The sequence below is a fragment of the Pimephales promelas genome, chromosome 18 (genome assembly GCF_988280905.1).
Source record: "Pimephales promelas chromosome 18, fPimPro1.hap1.1, whole genome shotgun sequence".
In the NCBI taxonomy this organism is placed as follows: Eukaryota; Metazoa; Chordata; class Actinopteri; order Cypriniformes; family Leuciscidae; genus Pimephales; species Pimephales promelas.
Window position 1 is genome coordinate 23,627,383 of NC_142786.1, and position 20,792 is coordinate 23,648,174.

Genomic DNA, 20,792 nt, shown 5'->3' on the forward strand with positions numbered 1-20,792 from the left:
AGCTAACTCAAATTGAAATCAAAGTATCCAGTGATCTCTGAAATCGAACAGAGACTGTGTTGTAAAGATCTTTGTGAGCATTCAGAACATGAGCACTATCCACACCTCCATTCTTTTACAAGATCCACTATGTCTGGGTTGATGAAGGCGCTGACGTATGGTCTCCATCATGGCTGCAGATAAGGACTGTTTGATTGACACTAGGTATTAAAGTGCCACCTGTGGTGAACATTATGGCGATAAGAAGTATGAGAGTCTGTTTCTTTTTGTGTTATTGGAAAGGTTCATTGGGATTCAGTCCAAAAGGGTTGGAGTTGTCACATTCAATGACACTGTGTCACCATGCACCTTAATAAATGCAGCTATATATTTAGTCAGTTTTGCAGCAATGGACACCATTAATGTCTCCATGTGTTCAGCAGCATGTGTGGCTTACCATTTAATCACAATTAAATGATAATTGTCCTTCCTGGAAACTGGATTACAATGGGACAATGGAAGTGAATGGGTCCAATCCATGATTATTGAAATACTTCAAAAATATGGCCACAAGACAAATCATGAGTGTTAAAGTGACTTTAGTGTGCGAGAGAGAGAGAGAGAGAGAGAGAGAGAGAGAGAGAGAGAGAGAGAGAGAGAGAGAGAGAATACTATATATACTAATCTTTTCTGTGCATATTGGATATAATGTATCTAATTTTAGGATAACACTTTACAATAAGATTTCATTAGTTAACCACATTAGGTAACAAGAACTAAGAATCAACAATAAAATAATGATTTGTAAAAATGATCGAATACGCTTTATGTCTCAAATAATAAATGTTTTAACAGAAAATTGAATGTACATACTGTGGTTTTGTAAAATTATACCCTTCAAATTTCGGATTTGAAATGCTCTGAAAATTGGCCACATTTATTTCCATTGCTTATGTGTCTTACTGTAACCTCTATTAAAGGTAAAACAAGGGATGCATCCATATGATCGTATGAAACAAACATAGAATTAATCTTGTATTAAACCCTGAATATTTATTTACGGTAATTTTTCACTGTTTGTCAATCCTTTACGCTAAAATATTTCTTTCTGTTTTGAGCTCAAAGGTCAATGAATTTCAATGACGTGCGGAGAAGATAACATCTTGTTCAGTATTTTTGCTTATCTAGTTTTGACTAAGCTCCACTAAGCCATAAGGCCAGCAGGAAATCCTGGCACTAGCGCTGTATACTAAAACCTGAGCATCTCGCTCAACTCACTTCAAGCTCTGTAGAAAGAAAACCCATCCAGATTTGTCGTATGAAGACGCCACATCATGTTTCATAGATATGGCTCAAGACAAAGGAAGCAGGCTATAGACTGGGAAACCCTCAATCTCACTTCAAGGTGTTTCAGATCGATAAAACATGTTGTTTACAACAAAGTATAGTAAAGCATTCACAAGTGATTTGGAAGGAGAAAGGCCTCCGTCTACATCCTGTTCCAACATCCTTGCGATCTGTGGAAGTTGACATCACGCAGAATTCCCCCCTGGCTCTGTTCACATTGCATTGTTTCAGCCATGTTATGGGATTTGGTTTCAAGCTTTTCTCCTCTCACCATGCTCCAGTTCACTCCTGTTCCTGATTCCCTCAGGCTCTTTGCTGCTTCTTCTCCATCTGTTTCTCCTGTCCTAATGGACCGGTAATGAAGCACCTCTTTTTTGCCCTTGATTTTTTTTTTTTAGATCACTAATCGCTTATCATGGAAACCACTATGCAATGAGGAATTAGAGCATTGTGGTTGAACTGCTCCTCCCTCAGCCAATCAGAGGTATCATATTTCTTTCTGCCCTTCATGTGGCGGGTACCTTTTTTTGTACTTTAAGTCTAAAGATGTAATAAAAAGAATTTAATTCATGCTAAATCACCATGCACTATATCAATGCAAATACTTAAGGCATGTAAAAAAAAAATTTCAAAGACAAAGACTTCAAACATATAGACCTTATTCTCCAGAGAAACAAGCATCTATGTAATTTTGTCTTTGAACTTCTGTTTTTTTTTTCTGTATATTTCAATGGCATCATTGACGAAGAGTAATAAGCTGGTGAAGTGGATTTACTTATTGTAGAGTTAATGAAAGCTATCATGAGCATTGAAGAATTTAAAACAGGTATATTTACAAATAGCAATGCATAAAACGAGCAGTTCATTCATAAGATTGTAGAGATACGAACCTTAAGACAAAATACAACGAGCGCAGCACTGAAAACGGGCGGGGCTACATTTTTTAATTCCAAAAAAATAAATAAAAAAGTTTGTCTAATTGTTCTATTTAAAAAAAAAGAAATAAAGAGAATAGAATAACAATGTTTCTTTGAGATCTGTCTTTAATGTGAATTATACTAGATTTTACATTTTGATCCTGTTTGTTGCTTCAGTTCCAACCCGATCACATGGGAAAATGTAACGATTTTACGAGGTGGCGATTCCGTATGAATTTGTATGATTTAAATTCTACAAACATTTTACTGTCACTGGGGTTTAAACAGGTTTTAGATCGTACAAATTTGCCACCAATTAAGCAAAATGTAAAATAGTTATGAATACTATTCATAACTAGTATTGGTTTGTCAAGATGTCATAAAAATGACACCTTTAACAATGTCATATTTGCATTCAATATGTCATTATTGAATGAAAGACACTTAATGACAGTTGTCATAAACCTTACTTCATATTCAAGACATATGTCATGTCATGGTTATGAAGGTGTCATGTCAGTCTTATGGACACCCCTTCAAGTAAAGTGTTACCGAGAATTTAAATCAAGTCATCCACTTTAGAGCAAATACGGCTCTTTCTATATAAATAAGGCACATTTGTTCCTTATTTCCAAAAACTAGCATACTATTAGAATGTTTGCGCTATTACCAAATAAAAATAAATACTTTTAAAAACATTTTCTGGTGACCATGGCAGCAGTAATTCATTGAATGGTCATAAAATGACAGAAAAGAGCGTTGTAACCAAATTGTCTCAGCAAATTGAACAAAACAGATTTGTTTGGTGGTGTTATCTAATCTAAGTGATAAAACAAAGCAGGCATGATTCATTCATAATCAATTACCCCATTATAGTTTGGCTTAGAGCTCGCTCAATTGTAAAGATAACACAATATTACAGCAACAAGCTACAATATCAAATGCATTTATTAAAATAAAGGCGGCTGGTATAGAGTAACGCACAACACATCCATGAGCTCACACTCTTTTTCATTTCTAATTGCCATTAGTAAAGGAGCAGAAACTCTGGTTAACTCTATTCGACAGTTAAGTCTTCCACTGAACACACTGCTGGTTTGAATATGTTCACCGCTGGTTGTAATATCACATATATAGCACAAGACATGCCAACATCCTATCGGCTACAAATCTCACATTAGCAAACTCAGACTGAATAATTCCTGGCCACTATTCTGGATCAAGAATATCTGAAATTTCCCTAATGAAATGATTAAGACTTGATAAGGGTATGTAAAAAAAGCATTTTCAGCGTAAAACAGAAATTATGTACATTCAGCAACTCTGGTTCTAAAAGTGGACCTTCTAGTTGACACTTATTGACTTAAGTGTGAAGCTGACACTGTATGATTAAGATAAGTCGGGTCATAATGACTCTGTCAGAGCTAATACTCAATCTAAAAATCAATGCTGAAGGGTTTGAGTACGTTTCCATGTTTTGTTTCATCTCAAAGGCTCACTTTCACTGTAATATCAAAGGTTAATTTTTTTAATGAAAAAGGTTGAAGCGGTAAAAGGCTGACTCATTGATTTAGCAGAAGCTAAGGGCCTACAACTTTGCTCAAAGGTAAACTTTAGCATTCGTCACACTGGAGAGACTTAAAGCCAAAATGAGTCATTTCAGTTATGCATTCATCTTTAGGAAATAGATACCAGAATGCGACTCATCATTTAGATGCACATTAAGGATACATTCAGACAGCAGGAAAAAGTGGCCCGAATCAGATTTTTTTTTTTTAATCATATGCGACTCAGATATGTTTTTCATAACACTGTGAACTGCAAAAACCACATGGAATCGAATATTCTCTATACAAGCAAGACTGTATGAGAAAATCTGATCTCTTTTACCTCATCCTCATCTGCGTCCTACTTATTTTCTGCGCACGAATTTGCTCAGAAATGAATGCGTAAAATACTAACTTCATTTTATTGTTCCTTTGTGCATGTGGGTCAGATTTGTGACACTCAAATATGATATTTGGCTGCATTTTAAAAATAATGTGAACAGCAAAATAAATAAATAATAATGGAGTAATAAATCAGAATTGAGCACTGAGACTTGCAGTGTGAGTCCTACCAGTGTTGTTATGTTAACTAAAATTATTTCATATTTTATTTATTTATTTACTAAAATTTTATTCAAATTAAGCAGTAATTAAATAAAGTAAAATATTAAATAAAACTTTAACAAACTTAAACATGAAATTGTGTGTTATAAAAACCAATTCTGAAAAAAAATAGATACTTTTTCCCCTCATAATTGCAAGTTTATATCATGCAATTATGACTTTATAGCTCGCAATTCTGAGAAGAAAAAAAAATCAGCAATGAATTAGTCATTTACCTTTACCTTTATTTTTTAATTCAGTGACCGAAACAAGTTTTCACACATAAATTTAGTAAAACTTAAATTAAACTGTATAAGATAAAATTACATTAATAAATCCTAATATATAAATAATACTAAAACAGCACTAAAAGTGTCCGAGGCATGTGTGTGAACTGCTTTGTACCTTAAACACACAACACACAGTTCTCGCAAACATCTGTTAGCAAACGTCATTAGATGTGACCACGTTAATATCCACCATTATAACAGCAACAGTGCCTGTACGACTGACATCTAAGACCGTCCATAAGGACTCCTCTGCATGACTTACTGTCGCCTGACTATCACACAAATGGAAATGTTCTCCGTTGAAAGTGAAAGAACAGAGGTAAGCCTCTAGGGTACAGACTTGCTGTTTTTGCACCGTTTGTTCAAATCATTCTCACACTTGACCTCCAACCCCCCGCACGCTAAAGGTCATTCTGTATGAACAAGAGGTGATGAGAGACTTCAGGAGAGCACATCAGCTGAAGTTCATCACAAAGAGACAAATATCACACTGCAAATTATCATGTGATGGTTTAAACTGTATGACAAAAAAATGTCTGGAATTATCTGGAAGAGATCTTTCCAATGCTGTTTATACCGAGGTAGCAAGGAACGTTAAATAAAATGCATAATTGTTTGTGGTTGTCAAGCAATGCTGTTCTAATATAAACAATATAGTCTTAAAAAATAAAGACTCCAAAAATGGGCTTTCGAAGCGATGCCATAGGATCATTTTTGGTTCCCCAAAGAACCTTCCTAAAATAACCTTGTTCCCTGCACTTATAATAAAGGATCTTTATTGGCATTGATGGTTCCATGAATACAGATCCATGGAATCTTTAAAATGTGTAAATGGTTGTTTATAGTTTAAAATGGTTCTTCAGATCATTAAAATGTTATTCACACTAATGTTTTTTTTTTAAAGAACTGTTCACTGAAAGGTTCTTTGGGGAACCTAAAATGGATCTTTTACAGAATCATTGAGAAAACCCCCTTTTGAATCTATATTTTTAAGAAAACTGACCTTTTGTGAACTGGAAAGGTTCCTTGGATATAAAAGGTTCTTCACGGAACCATAGAGGCAAATTAAGAACCTTTATTTTTGAAGAGAATAGCTTTGAAACACAAAGACATTTATGTTTTTGGAAGCAATTCATCAATGTAGCATCTCATTAATCAAAATACAAATCAAATACACTAACATTGTAAATTATTATAATGGTTCAGTTTTTCTATAGTCACAAATAAAAGTGCATCTGATTACAAGTAAGAAGAAAGGGTTGTATGGACAAAAGAACAAAGATTTACGGGTAAGTGATTAGAAAAGATTGTTAAAATGTAAATCGCAGATTTTCAACCAGCTTTGTTTTACATTGTCAGTAATATATGTAAATCAACAGTGTTTACTCATTCTCCGTGTTACCCGGACAGAGAAACTTGCATTTATTTGTTAGAGGTATTTTTGTGTTAAAGTGTTGTGAATCCTTCAACAGACTTTTGACAACTCCAGGACTTTCGTGAAACTACAGATACTTCTGCATTTTTGTATCCTCGTCGATAAACAGTCTGATCGACAGAGGGTTATTAACAGAAGTTATTGTAGGGATAGGTTTATGTGTCTACTCTTTAAAAAGCTATATATTAAAAATGGAACTCTAAGCAACATTTTTTTTTTCATCGGGGGGTTAAGCAGAACTGACAGAACGGTAGTTTCTTTCATTCTTTTAATGAGATAATTAGTAATTTTCGGCGAACAAGTGAAATATCTGAGAGAGCAAGACAAAAGAGACTACAGTATGCATTCGAGGGATATATTCACGACATTATATGCAACCGATTAGAGAATAATTTCTTAAAAATTGAAGTTAAAGCCTAGCGTGAGTCCCAGCGCAAGCAGCAGCGCCTCATACGCTGACCGTTCAAATGGGAAACACAAATCGAGGAAAAGCTATGTTCATACACAGCAGGTTATATACCGGGAGAGTATACCGGGAGAGCCGCGATTGGATTGGGTTAAGTTACTTAGTAAGGGGTAGGCTAACGTTAATAGGACGTTGAGTAACAAAATGCTGAAATATATTTTAAAGTATGTCAGTGAGCCTTTATCTTGTCTCTTTAATCGTCTTATTTTACGTTATCATTATGGCCAAAGAACCGTCAATATTTCCAAGCAATAGGTGTTTTTGTTAAGCATGTCGACATTTATCAGTAGTTGAGAATGGGTCTCGCACATAGATGCTAGATCACGCCAATAATTTTTCCCCTTGGCTTTTAGATTTTCTGGAAGGAGAACAATTCCTCTCCCCCGTCCAAACTTTTAGTATACCGGTATCAGATTTGCACAATCCATACGCACAATGCTTCAGCATGTTTCCCTCGTTAGAAATCTTGCCAGACCTCCCGCGCATAGTTACGGTTGCTAAGACATGATTGGCCAGTGGCGGTTTTCGGGCGTGGCTTAGCGAAGGGTCAATTTAGACACCTCATAAAATGCATACGAATCGATGTGAGATTGGATTGATCTATACACAGTATTTACCTCAATTACATCAGAAGTAACTGTAATTAAATTACTGAAAAATGAAGAGTGATCCCTTACTTTACATTTTTTAAGGGAAAAGTAATTAAATCACAGTACACCCAACACTGCCCACTATACATCTTTGAATTCTTGCACCCAAGAACAATACAAGTCGACACCATTATAACTAAATGTTCGCTAAGGAGTGTTTTCTACTAAAGCAATGCAGTATTTGACACTTTGGTTAAATGTATCCATGGCAGACTGGTGGCCGTGACCATGGAAGGCAAAATGCCCAGTGCATTATGGGTGTCGATGTTTTCCTTTCCTATTGTGGTATTCCTACCACAATAAAACTACCTGTTTTATCCACCCAGGTAGCACCAATTTAAATAATAATAATTATTATTATTCACCTTCTACTGCATAGGCATCTGAGTTTTATTGAAAGCCCATTTTGCCAGCAGTGAAGAAATTGTCTGGGAAAAAGTCTCTACAAGCCAATAACAACAATAGGAAGAGATACAGAAAGTATGAAATAAAAGTTCAGCTGAATATCTTAGTGAACTAGAATGCATAATGTGTCAATGCTGCACTTGGAGGTTTTGGAGATGACATTTATGTAAAATATAAAAAGTAAAATGTCATAAAAAGTCATGGAAATGTTTTTTTTTTTTTCTTCCATGTGCTTAAAAAATCAGTTTCAAAACATTTCAATGGTCATTTAATCAAAATTAAATATACTATTCATTTATTTTTTTCTTTGAATTTCCAGTCAGAATAATGTGATGACACTGTTACTCATACAATATATCAGTCATACCATACCACAGATAAAATGCAATTCTGAGTGACTTGGTCTGGGCTTTTAACATCTCTGTGCACACTGCTTTCTGTGCTTATTCAAACTCACTCTCAGGCTGAGGGTAAAGCCCAAGTGGATTTAACATTGGCTTTAGGTGACCCAGATAAAGCTACGTACATCCATCCTGCAGTGTCTGAGCCACAGATAAAACCTCTTTTCCTCTGCTTACTTGATTAGCATCCCATTTACTTTCACCTTGTGACCTGCATCCGTTTCAAAGCCATACAATTCACACGTTTCAAAGTCGATAGGATTTTTTAAATTCAGATTAAATGACAGTGAACCCATCACTTCAGAGGTTGCACTGAAGATGTCCCTTTTACGATCGTTGCAAAGCTCAAACCTCCAGCATACACCATCTCCTGATAATACTCTTGCGAACAATGATGTCACAAAGGGGGTTGGGGGTGTTGGGGGGAGGCACACACACTCTCTCTCACACCAATCTATTAACAATGGGACATATTAAAGCACTATCAAACGTGTTACACCTGGATAGGCGCATGCTGCCCATCAATAGTAATTCAGTGCTGAAAATGGCCTGAGATGATGATCATAAACTTAGAGATATGATGCTTCCAAACTTCAGATTAGCTGGTCCTGCCAGATATTCTCTGACACAAAGCACAATGAGAAAGCACTTTTAGAAGGTTGCTCACATGTTTAATGCATTTAATCTTAAATGGTCCAAATTAATTTACTTGCCAATAGTGGTTTAACAGTAAAAATGTACCACACACATTCACACGTGTGGTTTTTGTCTACCTCAAAACTAATAGTCCGTGTGCTTTTGAGCATGTCACAGGTTTTTGTGAGTGTGTGTAAAACAGGACAACAACCATTACCTCCCCTACGTCCTGTGGGAAGAGGTACGTCATAACAGAATTCCTGCTCCATGTCCACCTCAGGGCACGAAAGCCAGTCAGGGACACAGGGAACGGTGCATTGATTTTAATCAGTGATGTCACAGAATCAATTGGACCTTATAAGCCTCAGGTTAGAAGTGGTAATGAGTCTCGGCCTCATGAGAGGTACTTTTTATTGGGCGGGAGACACGCAGGACATCTTGCCTTGTCTTTATTTTCGCCAATAGTAAAAATGTTCCCCCAGATAACTTCAAAATTGTGAAGACTGTGATAATAGTATTCCAAAAGGCACTGCAGAACATCCTGCCCAGCCAAAGGGAAATAATTTCAGGCTGCGACGCAGCCAAGTGAAATAAACGTGATGAGGTAACTTCACAAAGCATCTGCTCCCACTGCATTGTGTATAAATAAAAGGCATCGCAAGTTTACACAGTAAATTAGCATTATGAAATCTTCTCTTAACAAACAACTCAGTTGAACAGCAGGTCATAGTCCTGCCACATGGGAGATATTGACTCCAATGATCTGCTGTTTTTAAGCGGCGCTATTAATCACTTGCTTTGGTCCCCATTATCACAGAGTGATTAATTGAACTTCCTTAATACATCTATTTGAATACATTTGTCTGACAAATAAGAATAAGGAAAGGCTATTTTCCTCGAGTTTATGCCTAGCAATAGAGCACATGCCTGATGATGTATGAGCAGAGCCTGATTCTGTTCACATGAACCCAAGATGCTGATTACAAACAATTATTCAATGTAACTTGCTATAATAAAGGGATAATCTTAGCTCATAAATTTATTCCCTCTTCTTTGAACCAGAGCTTTCCTGTTCACATGCTGAGTGCACATGCACTATAAACGATTGACATGGTAACCTCGGCTGTTGCCATCTGTAACACCTAGGGTAAAAGAGCATGTTGTTTTTGATCAGACATGGTTTGGATCAATACAACCCTTTCTTCGCACTCAATAATTGATTGAGTCGTGCTAGTGGACCAGATGGGGCTATTAAACCGCTAAGAATTAATCGTGAGACACTTTCATACTGTTAAACAGCAGTGAAATTGCTGAAATACCTACGGCTTCCCGCCTTTGACCATATTGATAATGTTCACGCATCAGCAGCAAACATGGTTGCTCAGATGGACTGAAGATATGTCCAATTTACCAAAGAAAATGACGTCAAATAAAACTGACGGTGGCTGCCGTCAGATTCTTTGTTCAGGCAATCGGAAGATTTTGAGGGGCTTTCTGTCTGTCAGTCATTTCGCACATTCACAGCAGGCACTCCTCATGTGTGTATTTATATATAGTTTGGAGGGTGTGAAATGCATCAAAACATCCTAAAAGGAAAAAGATGACACTGGAAAATAAAGAGGCCAAAAAGTGATGTAACCAAAAAAAGATGCAAGACAAGAGAGCAAGAGCGAGCTTCTCATCGCTGGAGGGAGCGGAGAGCTTCAAAACGGCTTGAAAACAGATGCCAATCTTGCTTCACTTCTGACTGACAGGTAAATATATTCCTATAGAAAAGGGGGCTTTTTTCGGGTTCAAATTCTAGAACGCCTAACATTTCTTATAGAGATAGTTCACCCTCGAATGAAATCTCTGTCATAAGGGTTATTAGTCAAATAAAACTAATACTTATTTAAAAAAAAAAAGGCATTACATTTTAAGCACCTAAGCACATTCGTATATGCAGTATGCAACACGTAGCAGCACTAAATGGTTTAGCTCACCAGTTATGTTTTTGCGCACAAAAAGTATTCTCATCTTTTGATAAAGTTAAGATTGAGCCACTGTAGTCACTTGGAATATTTTAACGATGTCTTTAATAACTTTTTGAGGCCGGCAAGTTTCAATCCCTCAAGAAGCCTATGGACTAGTATGGAGGAGTGATCCAGCTCTCAGATTTCATTAAAAATATCTTAATTCGTGTTCTGAAAATGAACGAAGGTCTTACGGGGTTGGAACAACATGAGGGTGAATAAATACTGACAGAATTTTCATTTTGGGGGGGAACTAACCCTTTAAGCAGGGTCTTAACGCACAAAAATTTCAGTTGATAATACCTAGAATATCACAAATTTAATTCTGGTGATATATCCTGTTCCTATTTAGCACCTAAACTTTGGAACAATCTTCCTAACATTGTCCGGGAAGCAGACATACTCTGTCAGTTCAAATCTCTTTGGCCTAGCCTACACATAACACATTAAAGACTTCTAGAATTCAATGTTAGGCTGGATAGTTTAGATCTGCCGGAACATGGTACATCATAAGAAGGATGGTGTCAACGCTAATATTAGTCTCTGTTTATCCCAAGGTTTACCACAGGTCCAGGCCATATCCAGATCTGATAAAGGACCATCACCTGGACACGATGGCAACGCAGTCCTGAAGTGTCAACTAGGCCTCCCTCCCTTTACCTCGTAGATAAAACTTTGTTGGGATAATTCTGGTTTCCATGGCTATGCACACGGGACAAATAATTCTGTATTATACATTTTTAAGATCAAACAATAGCTTGGTTTCATATGACGTTGGAGCAGATGGAGGGCAGGAAGTGATTTTCTATATTTAGGAAGCACTTATAACAAACTCTGTGTCATTTATGGTTGCTCAAATGGATCAAACCACGAGGAGTTTTTATCGTGTGCCAAAAGTTGTTGTTCATAAGGGGGGAAAATACAAGAAATTGACAGAAAAACACCAGGAAAAATGCCTTGCAAACCTACGTCTGCGGTCGGGAGGAGCCGAATGGGAAAATGCCTGTGTGTTTGTGTGTGTGTGCAGTGATCACTTCGTCAAATTTGAGTTAATACATTATTTATGTGGCTTATAATCATATTATTCAGGTGTTTAAATACACTTATGGGGCTGTTTGTGTAACATACCAGTTTCCGAAATGTGTAAAGTCAAAGTATGTCTGTAAGACGAGTTAGTTGCTGATATCTACAGCCTCAATGGCAGGAAAATCTCTCAATTCAGTTGAAAATCGGTCCTCTTCATAAAGTAAGGATCACGTCCAACATATGTTTCGATTTTCTGTTTATATATTTCTCTTGTAATAGCGTCTTAAGTAGTACAGTACGGATTTTTCTCCATCACGTCCATTGCACAACACAATCACGTGACTTGCAAACCACCTATAGACCATTTCATAAGATGTAAACAACACTGGTCCAGAAACACTTCCTGTTTCAGTTTGTAACTGTTTTCTTTATTTCACATGTAAAGAAAACATCTTAAAGATGTTTGTTTAACTTTTTGATTCAGTTTTAAATGCTCTGTTGGTTGTATTTTATCCCAGCTTTTATGTAGTGTTAAAAAACTGAAACAGGAAGTGCTTCTGGACCAGTGTTGTTTATATCTTGTGAAATGGTCTATTAGTTTGTTGAGGGTTGATTTGTGAAGAATGACTACACGCCTGCACACATACACATTCAAACGCGGATACCTATGGACTGAACACTTGATGCACATGTGCGCCCGTCTGCGTTTTCGCGGGTTTGCGTTTTTTGAGGTTTTTCGCAGAGATAACGGAAAATTGTTTGCACCTTCAAACCTATTTCAGGGAGTGCGTAATCTCGGGACACAACAAAAGTTTAAAAGGAAAAAAAATTCTAAATGTCCTTGCATTCTGGACTCTTGAAATTTTCGCACATTAAAAAATAAATACGACCTCACGTTCTGTCAATCAGGTTTACACACTGCCGTTTTTCGAATACGTAGCATTTCAGCCCATTCTCACCCCCAAACCGTCACCTAACTGACGCCTTGGGAAGCATTTGGACATGCTTCAATATCTGACGCTTTAGGCGCCCTTTAGCGTCAGTTAGATGACGCCCTAGGATCGCGTGTAACCCTACCCCCACCCCAGACCTAAACCTAACCGCGTCATCTAACTGACGCGTTCCTTTAGCTTTGTTACTGACGCTAAAGGGCGCCTAAAACGTCAAATATTGAAGCATGGTCAAAGGTGACGCCTTGGGGTGAGAATGCGTTGACAATTCAGAGCAATTGTACAAGCGGACGCCTAAATCCAGAACTGTTCGGGATCAGTTGGTTCATGGAAATTGGTGGTATTGATTTGATATGTAGCTGTAGTATCGCTGGCAAAGCATCAAATTGAGCCACTAACATCCTGAAGTAAACTTTGAATCACTCGGGATAATCCTGCAGCTCTTTGTCCTTGATAAGGAGGTAGAACTCTCCTTCCTCTCTAAGCAATTTCGGGATTGGATCAAACCACTATTTCCTCTTTTTTCCCTCTTTTTAAGAAGAGAGAGGACAACAGTCACCCTCACTGTTTGAAGAATCCATTTTGTATTGTTTTGCGGAGTAATTAATATGCATCAAACTCAGTGAGCAAGGTTTCTGTGCATGACAAATTTGTAGGATGATGGATATGAATCAAACGGATAAGAACATAAAAAATTGGGACCTTAATTTAAAATACTAAAATGCAAGTCTTTTTTGTGTTGAAGTTGTTTTGTGAATGGAGTTTAGTTTAAAGTGTTCTGAGAAGATGATTTGTCAGTTGAACAATTAGCATTCAACAGCACAATCCATTGAACACACTCTCATCCTTACAGCCCTGTTTTCATTGCTGTCAATAGAAATAAAAGCACTTCAAGGTCACTTTGAATTTTGTTCATCCATGCCTAAAAAAAGTAGTCGATTTTTATAAACAAATATTAATCACTAAATGCATGAGTTAAAAAGAAGGGTTTGCACTCAGCAGGTTGTTTCCCTGCATATTGTGCTTCCTTTTTTTTTTTTTCTTCTTCCCAACAGCATATCTTGCTTGATCCAAACTGAGAACGAGTGAGAGGGTTACCATGACTGTGCGGTTGGTGGCCTCGTTGATATTCTCCTCCTCATCCTTCTCTCTGCCTGACCCCTTTTGTTAGCTAAATTACATAAGCTGGTGGAACAGTGGCGGAATGAAGCGCAGGGGTCCAGAGATACAAAAACAACAGCTCATGTATACATTATTTCACTAATCCCCCCATAAAACACTTATTATGCAGCAATGAAGAGCAGAGATAAAATGATTAGCCTGATGTTGGGGAAGGCTCTGCCCATTTCCTCTTATGCTCTCTCCAACACGACTGCCAACTGGTGCTTAGCATTGCAAATGACCTGCCAGAGCACTAAAAGAAGGGAGAGGGGAAACGAGGAGGAGGAGGGAGTTTCAGGGGAAGACTGGGGAGGATGTTGAGATTCAATTTATTATGACATACAACTTGTATACAATATACAACATGTATTGACAATATGTTCAATGTCATCAGAATACAAACGAGAAAAGAACAATGATCTGAAAACTAAACTAAATAAATAAAAAAAGATAGAGAAGAAGAACATGAAGGCAAGATATTAATCTATACAGTACATCAGTTACACTCTACAAATTGTTTCATGTTATGTTTAAATTTTCATAAAGAAAAGTTTAATAAGAAATGTTAGGTAATATGGTCCAAAGTTTTAAAGTTGAGACACTGACATTTCACATGACGTGTGGCAGTCGGGTCCATCACTTATTTGGTTCCCCGGAAACATTTCCGTTGTGGTCTGTGTTACTTGCAGCACGTTTCTGTATTTGGTTGTGTTGTGAGTACTTGGAGCACACGAGTGTTGTGGAACTGATGAAGATGATTTTCTTAATTTGCAGATGATTTTTTCTATTTGCATGCGTTTTTCTATTTGGATGCGTCTTCTTTAGGTTGCAACACGGTGAGCTCTCTCGGCCACCGTAGTTTTTAAAACAATACCGTTATCATCCCTATGTAAACAGCAAAAAGATGATGGTGAAATCAAGCGCATACGTATTACGTGTTAGTCTACAGGCACAAAGTTTCTACTGGCCTGGCAGCACAATACAGTATTTTTACTGATCCGTTTTTGTGATCTCCGTGAACGGGGTTTGTTTTGACAATGTTGTCACGCGAAATAAGCAAAGGAAAACTTTTTCATTTTTAGTTTTTTTTACATTTTTAAACTTAATAAAATGGTTAGTTCCAATCCTTGATTTTGATTGGTGAATAGCTGTGCTTTATTCATGATAAAACGCGGCTACGACCGCTTCACAATGGTGCTAGTTATCACTGCGCAACACTGCAGATCCTGTTGTTTTTATTTGAGCTTTCATGCATATTACACATTGGAACGTTGTTGCTGTTCACGGTCAGGGACTATTTTTTTTTTCTAGTGGAAGGAAGGCATTTAGTGATTTTACTTCATGAAAGTTGCAATAATACATATTTTTTTACTTTAATATTTTAATTGTGTGGTAACCATTTTATAAATACAATAAGGTATTCGAGGCAAGCGCTGTATCGTGAATGCTCCACTTCGTGTCGTGCCTAACAACGCCCTTCAGCCATTACTTATTCACGATACAACACGGCCTCTCCTACCTTATTGCTTACGAATAGTTCACCCCCAGAAAATTAAAGTCTTTACTTACCCTTATTTGGACACTATTGACTTTCAAGTTGCCCAGGAGAAAGAAATCCCTAAATGTTTGAATGACACGTGGGTTAGTAAATGCTGACATTTACTAATATTTACTAGCAATTATATGAGAAAGTACACTAGTGTATTTCTATATTCAGATATGCTAAATACCCTTCAACACCCTGGGGCCAGCTGCATAAACATAGCCGCTAAGTTGACAACTAACAATCAGTCTTACTTTCTATGTTCAAATAAGACCAATCTACATTTTAATGTAACTAACTTAAAAAAAAATGTTTTTGCGAATAACCACTGCTGGTCGAGGTCAACTTCCTTTGGTGCACAACAGAAATGGATGAATTAGTCGCCCAAACCATCCATCTATCCATCCATAAATCAATCAATATACTTTATTATGTCATGGTTGGTTATTTGGCATCGTGAGAGGGTATGTCATAGAGGCAAGGTATGTTTCATCTAGGTGGTTACAGCAAATGGGGACTACAAACCAAGATGGCCACCTCGGCCTGGACTACAGTTACCAGGTTTCTCAGCGGTGGGGACACAGCTGCTGTGAGTGAAAGAGAAAAGCTGTTAATGAGCTGAGAACAGAGAGAGACTGTCTGTTTTTGTTTGAGAAGCATAAAGTGAAGCTGGAAGAGTTTTTGGTTATGGAAAAGAACGCTTTGGAGTTTTGAGTTGATCTATTAAACAAAGCCAGAGACTTGATCTCTGCCTGGACTCGATTTGTGAACCAGCTCACACTTTGATGATACCCTACCTCTCACAATGCCTCTGTTAGGACACAGATTTTGAGGTATTTGTGCAGTCTTTGGCTTATACATTTATTACAAGTGATTATTGAGTGTGATGTCTATGCTCTGCCTCAATATGTACAAATAGCTAAAGCCAACATTCATTTTGTATCAAGGCAGAAAGCTAATTTGAACCTGTATTGTTCCACCCTAACAGGATATGATATGAGGCGGAAAACAGACAGAGATGGGTGAATGAAACTGAAGTATATTTTTTTTCCCCCTCAGTAGAGCTTCTAGGCATGGAGGCTGGTGCTTTTATTTGATGTGACAGCTACGTTTGACGGTCTGTACAGGTTTTCTCACTTCCCCATCTCAATCTTCTTGGATCTGGAGCAGGTGCGTCCAGAGAGACAGTGTTAGCTCTAAGGTCTGAAGTCTGTCTTGCTGGTCTGGGGGGGAGAAAAATAAGGCTGTGCAGCGACTGTGCAAAAATGTGGATATCTGTTATTTGGCATTTCTAGGGTTTGCAGACACAAAAGCGTCCTCTGTTAATTTGATCAGTCCCTCTTTCATAGATCTTTAATGACAGCTCGTCTCAGTCTTATTCTCTCCAAAACTGTGTCCTTTTCTCATACACTACATATTATTATCATAGTATTATCTCAAACACATATATATTATTATCTGTTATTCAAAAGTGGATACTGCGTCAAAAAACGGCACAATAAAAGACTATAAAAAACACAAGACAAAACAAAAACTGACTAGACAAAACTAAACAAAACACAAGACAAAACAACAAAAAAGAGAAAATAAAATAAAAACAAAGATGCAGACAATCCCCCAAACGTTCCCATATTCCTTGTCTTTTCTCTCGCTTTACATTTCAAAGGTCTAATTTTGCATATTAACATAATGCATATTAAGCATAATTCTGATGAAACTCATCAGCATATTACTCGCTTTAGATATTTAATGTGAATTAATAATAATATTAAAAAAAAAAAAACACTTGATGCTGATATCATGGACATGCATGGAAGCCTTGTAATGTGCAAAGGTATTTAACCAATTCGCTAGCATTAGCTCAAACACTTTATAAGTGACTGTTATCTGTTGCAAACCAGGTGCAAAAGTCACTGTGTATAACTCAAAAACCCAGGGTTATTTTAACCTTTCTTTAGATGTACCTTGCAACCAGGATTTGGCAAATCAGTCCTCCCCATGTTCTTAAATGAAGCTGGTAATTACAAACAGCTTGACACTGGGGTAATCACGCTTCCTATGTGGATATGTATCACAACACACAGGATGGTTTGCACAAACGTAAATATGAATATGCCCTCTTTTTTCTTCCCTTTTCTGTCTGTGTGTTTGCTCACCAGTGCATTGCAGAGGTGATTTATGGCCCTCATGGAATGGGTCAGAATGTTGAGGCCGGCTTTATTTACTCAGGTAGCCATTAAGATGACTTCACCTCCCTTTAGGGAATGAAAACATGCTGCAAAGGAAATCATCATAATTGTCATATTTTATCAGCATATAGATAAAGCACAGGCTGCACCAACTAAGCATTGGAATGGATTGTGTTCGTATGCGTGTAAGAGAGAGAGAGTCCGAGACTCACAAGAGTACTGCATCACAGGAGAGTGAGGCTGTGAGGTGAGAATATGTGACATTTTTGTAATGCCTCATGATTTTCCACTAGGAGGCAATTTTTCATTTTCACATTTAGTCACAACCCACCACATGCCCCATATTCTGACATTTCTAAATTAAAAAAGAAAGAGCACCAAATTATAGTTCAGGAACGAATGTTGTGGAGATGTGTGAAATGAGAAGAGAAGTACAGATAAAATGGGAAATAAAAATGGGAACAGATGTAAGATGAAAAGCATGCGATTTAACTTATCTGTTCACAAGCAGTCAACTTGCTGTGCTGTTTCATAAGCTTGGTTTATCACGTCAGCACTTATTAACACATTGTGTCACAAATGTACAGTATGCGTCTTTGAGAGTGTGAGGGGAGATTTGGAGAGCGGATTTCAATGATTGAACATGTAAAATGTGGCTATGTTCATTTGATCAACCAGTGAATGAACTCTGGAGGAGATTCAATGTACTATGAAAACATACTGTAAAACTTCATTCTGAACAGACCATCAACATTATGAAATCCATTCATTATGAAATCCTCTGACTGTTAATGTTAAAAAGAATAAGCATTTGCCTGCCCAGTCAAAGTGCAATAAGCAGCATTTTAAAAAAAAAATAAAAAAAAAAAATATATATATATATATATATATATATATATATACACACAGTATATATATATATATATATATATATATATATATATATATATATATATATATATACTGTATATATATATATATCAACCCGATCTCACGACCAAGTCGTACGAATTCGACGAATGATTAAAAAGTGGCTAATTCGTAACAATTCATACGACCTCACTCGTACGAATTAATACGATTTTGCTAAATCGTACATATTTTACGAATTGGCCAATTCGTATGAATTCATACGAATGACCTACCCCTGACCGCGCCCCTAAACATAACCATCACGTGGGTTTAGACAAATCGTACGAATTCGTACGAATTGGTCGTGAGATAGTGTTGATATATAAATATATATATATTACAAGTACATTTAGGCATCACAACTTTATACATGCACATTGAAAAAAATAAATAAATAATTTTGGGTTCACCAAACATTAAATGATAGATGACAATGAAAAAAAAAGAAATAAAAAAAAGAAAATATGCATGCACAATTAAACATTTAATATTGGCTGGCTCATCAACTGATATGGAAGCCCGTTCTCATCCCAAAGCGCCATATAGGACGCTTTTGCAAAAGTGTAAATATCCAACGCACATGGCACCCTTTAACGTCAAATGAGACATATTTGGGCAGAAGGCGCCCCCTAGTGGTCTAACCCTTACCCTACACCATACCTAAACTTAACCATAACCGAAGCGTCTCATTAGACGTTAAAGGGTGCCATGTGCGTTGGATATTTACGCTTTTGCAAAAGCGTCCTATATGGCGCTTTGGGATGAGAATGCGTTGGTTTGTGACACGGAATAAAACAATTCAAAAGATAATAGTGACTGACCTTTTTTCTCAGAATTACGAGTTTATATCTTCAGACTTCTGTGAGATACTTGTGAGTTATAAAGCCCGATTCTAAATGGAAAACAATGCAAATCTGACTTTATAACATGCAGTTGTGACTTTATTTCTCATAATTCTGACTTTTTTCGGAAACAAGCTCCCATTGTATAAATTAACAATTTTTTTAAAATCAGCTTGAACTTTTGTTACCAAAAATGCATCAACTACCAATCAGGACCCAATTTACCATGCAGCCCTATTTTTAACCACACAAACCACTGTTTAGCAGCTAATTTTAAAAAGAATAAAAATAGCACGGCGGTTTATAAAATTCACATGGCATGCATATCAAATTACAGCGAGCAAAGGAGAATTACCACAGTGTCAATTAAGAAAACAACTGCATTTATGTTCCGTTCCATCAGTCCATTAATCAGTGCTTTGTGTTCTCAGCCTCAGCTTCTGCTCCCTGGCACACACCAGAAGCAAACAGAATAGTCAAGACCAGAGAGAAATCTCTCTTTTCATGCACCAGAAGGTTCTGCTGCTCACATCAACTGTGCTTACTGTGAACTCCAAACAAGAAGCCTCTTAAGTGATTTACATACTAACATCAAATTGTCTGATGCCACAGATCTCCGACAGTGTGCCATGACAAGAAAAATACAAATAAAACGTCACAGCGATTTTTAATTATAAATCCAAAAGGGCCATTCATGTTGTCTGTATACGAAAATACGTCCGTACAATGAATGCTAGTCCAACTTGGAGGCGGTACTTCAGCTTCTGACATTGTTATATATATTATAAAGTATAATAGATTGTAAAAGGATTTGTGTGTGTGTGTGTGTGTGTGTGTGTGTGTGTGTGTGTGTGTGTGTGTGAATGTTTTAAAGGAGTAGTTCACTTTTAAAAAAAAATACTCACCCCCATGTCATCCAAGATGTCCATGTCATTTTTTCTACAGTCGAAAAGAAATGAAGGTTTTTGATGAAAACATTCCAGGATTTTTCTCTATATAATGGACTTCAATGGGAACCAAATGGTTCAAGGTCCAAAAGACACTTTCAGTGCAAACTGCAAACTGTTCAAAGGGCTTTAAACGATTTCAGACGATGAATAAGGGTCTTATCAAGCGTAATGATCGCTCATTTAATAAATAAATAACAAAGTTTAAGTTTTATAAGCTCAAATGTTCGAACTCTCCTATTCGAACTGTAGTCAAAATGAACAAATCTTTTCCGAGTCAACTCGTTCATTTCGTTTCATTGAATGAACCAACATTTTGATAAACAAGTTAGAAAAGGAGAGTCACGAACTTGCATCACAGAACAGAGCAAGGCGACCATTTGAGCTTATAAAACGTTTTTAAAATTAGCGATCATTTCGCTTGATAAGACCCCTATTCATCGTCTGAAATCATTTAAAGCCCTTTGAAAAGTTTCCAGTTTGCACTGAAACTGTCTTTTGGACCTTGAACCGTTTGGTTCCCATTGAAGTCCA

The 20,792-nt window shown here is 37.0% G+C and overlaps 1 long non-coding RNA gene across 1 annotated transcript; it reads left to right on the top strand.

The window, feature by feature from the left end:
• Window positions 1-16,024: 16,024 nt before the first annotated feature.
• Window positions 16,025-19,959, top strand: LOC148970989 (uncharacterized). The gene is made up of 5 exons (XR_016147209.1): window positions 16,025-16,201; window positions 16,428-16,538; window positions 17,528-17,597; window positions 17,682-17,804; window positions 19,743-19,959. It is a non-coding gene; the product is annotated as an uncharacterized LOC148970989 (long non-coding RNA).
• The last annotated feature ends 833 nt before the right edge of the window (window positions 19,960-20,792 follow it).